This window comes from Branchiostoma floridae, chromosome 1 (genome assembly GCF_000003815.2).
Source record: "Branchiostoma floridae strain S238N-H82 chromosome 1, Bfl_VNyyK, whole genome shotgun sequence".
Taxonomy (NCBI): Eukaryota; Metazoa; Chordata; class Leptocardii; order Amphioxiformes; family Branchiostomatidae; genus Branchiostoma; species Branchiostoma floridae.
This window is the reverse complement of record NC_049979.1, coordinates 19,867,697-19,874,271: the sequence shown is the minus strand read 5'-3', so window position 1 is coordinate 19,874,271 and position 6,575 is coordinate 19,867,697.

Sequence of the window (6,575 nt, the reverse complement as noted above, 5' to 3'; positions counted from 1 at the left end):
ACACTGTGCTTTTAACTTCATAAGGACTGGTGAGACTGAAACGTACGCAAGACAACATTCCTCCTGACTGGACGAACACTGTGCTTTTAACTATATAGGGACTGGTGAGACTGAAACGTACACAAGACAACATACTTCCTGACTGGACGAACACTGTGCTTTTAACTTCATAGGGACTGGTGAGACTGAAACGTACACAAGACAACATTTCTCTTGACTGGACGAACACTGTGCTTTTAACTTCATAGGGACTGGTGAGACTGAAACGTACACAAGACAACATTTCTCCTGACAGGAAGAACACTGTGCTTTTAACTTCATAGGGACTGGTGAGACTGAAACGTACACAAGACAACATACTTCCTGACTGTACGAACACTGTGCTTTGAACTTCATATGGACTGGTGAGACTGAAACGTACACAAGACAACATTTCTCCTGACTGGACGAACACTGTGCTTTTAACTTCTTAGGGACTGGTGAGACTGAAACATATACAAGACAACATACTTCCTGACTGGACAAACACTGTGCTTTTAACTTCATAAGGACTGGTGAGACTTAAACGTACACAAGACAACATTCCTCCTGACTGGACAAACACTGTGCTTTTAACTTCATAAGGACTGGTGAGACTTAAACGTACACAAGACAACATTCCTCCAGACTGGACAAACACATAGCCACACACACACATTCACTCACTCACACACGCTTCATTTGTACTTATGCATACACATTTACAATGATGTGATGTCAAACTAATGAGAGAAAACATAAATTTTCACTTCCTGCATGGCTGCAATCTCACCGATGTCTGTGGAGAGAAAAGTCAGAATCAATAAATTACTGCATGGCTACAATCTCACCAGTCCTATGTTTCTGACAGAAAAGTCAGATTCAATAAATTACTGAGTTCTTAACCGGGTGACTGGGTTTGCTAAATAGCTCCAGCACCATCATGCCGCACTCGGAATTGGCAGGAAGGCTGGTCATCCTCCAATGTGCCTGTACAAAGTTGCACAGATACAAATGGTCAATCGTGAGGAGTTTCCACACAGCAGCGTTACAGAGGGCTCTGTGCAAACCGGGGTCCTGGTCCGCAGAATGGACCGATTTGAAGGAGATCTACTTTGACTTGGACCCAACACATCTCAAGGCTTCAAGCGCAACTAACAGTCAGGGACCCGTCGAGAAACCAAAGTCACCCCGGGTTTGCTGGGCTTTCAACGAAAATAAATACGACGTCACGTTTTGCAACTTCTGCTGGAGCAAACTGAGCAAAAAATACAGGCATTCGTAGACGGGATGCGAACAGAAGAAGACAGACTCCAAGCAGTCTAGCGGCGTGCAAGCCACTGGGATCACGGACAAACTCCCGCAAAAGCAAGCACGCGGATCGGTACCATGTAGCACCATTAGTTCCGTAGGACGCGCAACAAACTATGTTCACCTCATGAGAGGTTCTGTGCCCACGCACGATTCGGCTGTTAGTTTTCGGGTTTCGCACAAAACTCGCGGAGTCGCGGTATTGATGTTTGTTTATGTATTTCCTTGGGTGGTGCAACGTTGCACACTCAGGACGGTACGAGTATACATGCTTTTGATTCTCGCGTCAATTACAGTGGTGACAAGATGGACTCAACTTCTGCAAAAGAAGCAAGCGCGGTGTCACATAATATGGACGGTATGTCTAAATTCGGTATTGATGGTAGTTTGCCGGCTTTGCATGAAAAACGAGTGTGGATCTATTTCTTTCAATAGAAGGCGGTGCAGCCTTGCACATTCCGAACAGTACAAGTACATGTACCATCAATCCTTGGGACGATGATTCAATGGAAGTAATTACTTCAACAGAAGGCTCCAGTGAGGTTTCTTTTGACTTGTTCCCTTTGACAATTAGCACTCATGTGCACATTTCGGACAGTGGTTTACGAACCTTGCCAATCAGCGATCATGTTTCTTACATCCCGGACATTAGTTTCCGAGCTTCCATGGAAGCAGTGATGTTTTGAGTTCCACGACAGAAGCACACGTATATAACCGTCGGGAAATGACAACTAGCCTTCAGCATGACTTATCGGATTATCAGCGCTGGTATGATAAAGTCATAGAGTCTGGCGTGTACGCCTGCCAAGGTGAGCGCATACCTGTCCCGAGCAAAATACATGTCGGCGCCTGGCATGCCCTATTGGAGGGCTGTCACGACAAAGTTCCTTCCGGTCAACAGTCGCCATCGCAGCTGCTGGGCCAGACCAAGAAGTCAGCTTTTGCAGCAGGCACTTACAGCAACTTCCGAACCCAGTGGGGAGAGTTCCTGTTATTTTGTGATTTGTTTAGAACTGCCAATTCAAATTGAGACAAGCACATCCCGTGTATATCATGTTCACAGCTCTCATGCTTCCAGGTATGGAAGAGTGTACATTATTCACTCATACGGAAGACATAGGCATACATTGTGCCATTACATACAAGTTCCTGTGTTTCAGTTCAACTATATGTCAGGGTGATTCTAGTGTTTTACCGCCTCAGACTGTAGCAGCATATGTTTTGCTGTAGTTGATTCTAAGCACGTCGTCATGTTTAGACAATATACATGTATAACACTACTAGAGCAGGGCACGCCAATCTCTTAGGTATATGGGTAGTTTGGCCACAACTCTGGTCAGCCTCGGCTCCATGATGTCAAGTTAAGCCAGTGTTACTACTGTTACGTTAAGAACAAACAACTGCGCTAAAAATGACCTAGCCAGCTCCATGACTTCAGACCTTGGAGTACGCAAGCCATAGGAATCTGTCGTGCCATTATATAGGCATTCCTTGTTAACTTAGGTTCACGGCAATTCTAGTTTCACCGCCTCAGACCATAGCAGCATAATCTTATGTTCGCAAATCTAGTAATTAGCTGCGCCATGACCTCCGCTCTCACATGACTCATTCTAGCTTCAGTCTAACACGGCTGAGAGGCGTAGATTCTAGGGTTCCATTTTTATTGCCCAACCACCTACCCACCTCGTAGTTGCTCATATTTTTAAGAATTAAAGTTCTCTTCCAAGCCCACTCAGGTCTCCTTGTTTGTTATTGTTGTTGTTATTGGGTGGGCCGACTACCCACTCTTTGCAGCCAGGGGCTGAATTGCCAGGAGCATACAATAGTCGGGGGGGGTAAATCGCAAGGGTATGGAGTGAGCTGCCATTCGGCGCCACTCAGGTGACCTCAACACGACAGTCGCATGTGTCTGGAGCGAGCTGCCATTCGGCGCCACTCAGGTGACCTCAATACGACAGTCGCATGTGTCTGGAGCGAGCTGCCATTCGGCGCCACTCAGGTGACCTCAACACGACAGTCGCATGTGTCTGGAGCGAGCTGCCATTCGGCGCCACCCAGGTGACCTCAACACGACTGTCGCATGTGTCTGGAGCGAGCTGCCATTCGGCGCCACCCAGGTGACCTCAACACGACTGTCGCATGTGTCTGGAGCGAGCTGCCATTCGGCGCCACCCAGGTGACCAAAACACGACTGTCGCATGTGTCTGGAGCGAGCTGCCATTCAGCGCCACTCAGGTGACCTCAATACGACAGTCGCATGTGTCTGGAGCGAGCTGCCATTCGGCGCCACCCAGGTGACCTAAACACGACAGTCGCATGTGTCTGGAGCGAGCTGCCATTCGGCGCCACCCAGGTGACCTCAACACGACAGTCGCATGTGTCTGGAGCGAGCTGCCATTCGGCGCCACCCAGGTGACCTCAACACGACTGTCGCATGTGTCTGGAGCGAGCTGTCATTCAGCGCCACCCAGGTGACCTCAACACGACTGTCGCATGTGTTTGGAGCGAGCTGCCATTCAGCGCCACCCAGGTGACCTCAATACGACAGTCATTGCCCCAGGTGCTGCCAAGGTACTCGGAGTGAGAGTGTAGATAATTATTACTGCATGGCTACAATCTTTCCTATGTTTATGAGAGAAAAGAATCAACAAATTACAGCATGGCCACAATCTCACCTATGATTATGAGAGAAAAGAATCAATAAATTACAGCATGGCTACAATCTCACCTATGATTATGAGAGGAAAGTCAAAATCAATAAAAGTACTGCATGGCTACAATCTCACCTATGTCTTTGGAGAGAAAAGTCAAAATCAACAAAAGTACTGCATGGCTACAATCTCACCTATGTCTTTGGAGAGAAAAGTCAAAATCAATAAAAGTACTGCATGGCTACAATCTCACCTATGTCTTTGGAGAGAAAAGCCAAAATCAATAAAAGTACTGCATGGCTACAATCTCTGACCTATGTCTTTGGAGAGGAAAGTCAAAATCAACAAGTGACCGTAGGTAACAAACTCTGTGACCTAATTATGGTTTATGTTGGTTGTGATGTTTTCCGTGGTGTATGACTCGGTGTTTATATATATGAATATTATGATCAGTGGGAGTCTGCGAAAATTAACACTGCTCCAGAATTCATGTGTAGAAACGAGCTGTTGATATGGTACGTGCTAGTGCACGTACCTGTTCCGAGGTGTAGTGCTACCCAACGTTTGCTTGGAGATCGTCACAATGTCACCAGTGTCCCTATATCTGCTTGACTTGCATGTCAAGCTCTGGATAGGGACATTAGCCATGTACCCATAACCGCCTCTGTCCTCGTACATATTCTGGCCCCTTATCGCTAAGTCTGCGTCTGCATACCCTACACCTGAGGGAGCCTAGCTTCACTGGGTTAAAATTGTGTGTTCACGTTAGTGTCTGCTTATTCCCGAGCTGTTGACAAAACCTTATCACAGAGTTCATCTCCAACAGCTGTTCTGGAATGTACTTTCCTGTGTGGCTCACTTTTATGTTCCTTTAATGACCCCTGTCAATCAAATGCCTACTTCCCCCCCCCCCCGTACGAGGTAGCACAGCTGTTGTCAATTTCCGACGAGGACAACATCTGCTTGACGGTATCTAGTTACCACAAGCACAATCATAACGAAGACCTGGACCAATATACCGAAGACGTAGGGGTGATTTTTGAAATTATTACATCCATAATAAAAACAGCTACGGCAAAAAAAAAATAACGTGCATCAATTTCCAACCGAGTACAGACGACATGCAAATCCACATGCGATGTAAGAAGTCAGAGGGGCGAGTAGAACAGAAATAAACAATATATACAAATATCCTGACCGACCCGGGAATCGAACCCGGGTCCTTAGGATCACAACACCAGCAGTCTAAATGACTGAGCCAAAAGCCTGACAGGCATTTGGCATGATCATTTAGCACTACTTCAACTTCCCACTGTTACACTACTCCCTCTCTTCTTCTCAAGATTCGTCCTCGAATCTCAGAGTTCGAGCACCCTGTGGGCAGGCACATCTCCGGCCTGTTATCCACCAGGGCCACGTTGGGCGCCAATGTTAGCTCAGTCGGTAGAGCATGGGACTCTTAATCCCAGGGTCGTGGGTTCGAGCCCCACGTTGGGCACCAATGTAAGAAGTCAGAGGGGCGAGTAGAACAGAAATAAACAATATATACAAATATCCTGACCGACCCGGGAATCGAACCCGGGTTCTTAGGATCACAACACCAGCAGTCTAAATGACTGAGCCAAAAGCCTGACAGGCATTTGGCATGATCATTTAGCACTACTTCAACTTCCCACTGTTACAGCGATTGAGGCATACGGAACATAGAGATATAGGTGCGAACACTCAACGCACAAAGTGATTACAATACTCTGTTACTGTAGGTTACCCTCCAGTGTCACAGAGTAATAAAAGTACTGCATGGCTACAATCTCACCTATGTCTTTGGAGAGGAAAGTCAGATGAGTAACATATGATGCATGGCTGCTCCCTAATCTGTATCTGTGGAGAGAAAAGTAAAAAAGAATAATTCTTCCTGCATGACTTTGATCAAACCTGTGTCTGTTTATTACACACACATGTAGGGGTGGGTACCGGTACAAAAAATTCAGGTCCAGGTCCGGTACAGGTCCAGAGGATCAGGTCCAGATTCAGGTTCCTGATTCCGTATGACTCATACCAATCATCCATTTCACTGCAAATAAATCTGTTTGGTGGAGTATTAGACTCACACTAGCGTTTTAAAATCCTACAACGCTAACTACACCCGTACGATTGACTGTAAAACTGGGTAGAAATGACTATAAACTCTAATCTGCTTCGCTCTTGTTATTTTCTTCCACATACAAGCGCCAAAACGTGTGAATGCCTGATCAAATAATCTGTTAATTTTCTAATAGGTCCACCATCCGGTCCATCTATTTGAAAAAACGGTTTTGTACCGGTACGTTGTAACGATACCCAGCCCTACACACATGGACACACCAGTCCTGCAGGCAGACATGCAAACACACACAGAAACACACACATACACACACACACGCAAACATACACACAGAAACACACACATACACACACACACACACAAACACTCTCACACAGGAAAGTGAATGTTAAGAGAAACTGCCCTTTTTTTACAGCATGTTCCTTGCCCTTGTGTCAGGGTTGTAGATCCGCTCTATTGGAGAATCACCCATAGCTGTTTCTGTTGGGGGT